Source organism: Arachis ipaensis, chromosome B6, assembly GCF_059453495.1.
Source record: "Arachis ipaensis isolate K30076 ecotype BB chromosome B6, ASM5945349v1, whole genome shotgun sequence".
In the NCBI taxonomy this organism is placed as follows: domain Eukaryota; kingdom Viridiplantae; phylum Streptophyta; class Magnoliopsida; order Fabales; family Fabaceae; genus Arachis; species Arachis ipaensis.
In genome coordinates this window covers 51,960,045-51,960,752 of record NC_142441.1, presented here as the reverse complement: position 1 = coordinate 51,960,752, position 708 = coordinate 51,960,045, and positions in this window count along the sequence as shown.

Below are 708 nucleotides of genomic sequence, written 5' to 3'. Positions count from 1 at the left end.
GAAGAGGCTCAAGAGCTCATTGATACAGTTTCCAGGAATCAGCATCTGTACCTAAGCAACAACCCTTCCATGAATGAAGAGGTTAAAACAGTAACTGCTGAACTCAGCCCTGTAAAACAAGCTGCTGAATTCAATCAGCAATTGGACTTTCTCACAAAGCAGTTAGCCGGATTTAAAGACAGGCTACAAGAGACAAGGATGGCTAATATACATATGGACGAACAGTTTAAGCAAACAAAGCAGCAGCTGTCAAGGCAAATAGCAGAAGAATGCCAAGCAGTTCAACTAAGAAGTGGGAAAACATTAAATACCCCACCTCAAGGCAGCAAAAAGCTAAGAAATGAGCAAACCACCCAAAATTCACCTGAGGACAGTAAGAGCCCAGGGAAAAATAATTCTGGCGCTAAAGCGCCAGAAAATTGGTGGAAGGCTGGCGCTGAACGCCCAGACCATGGCCAAAACTGGCGTTCAATGCCAGAAATACAGCAGGACTGGCGTTCAACGCCAGAAATGGGCAAGGATCTGGCATTGAACGCCCAAAATGGGCATGATCTGGCGCTGAACGCCCAAAATGGGCACAGTTCTAGCGTTCAGACGCCAGAAGCAGACAAGGAGCTGGCGTCCAGCTTCACTCCATATTCCAACCCTGGCTTTCAAATGCCAGTGAGGGATCAGACACCTGCAAGTGCTGATAATAAATCCCTCAAG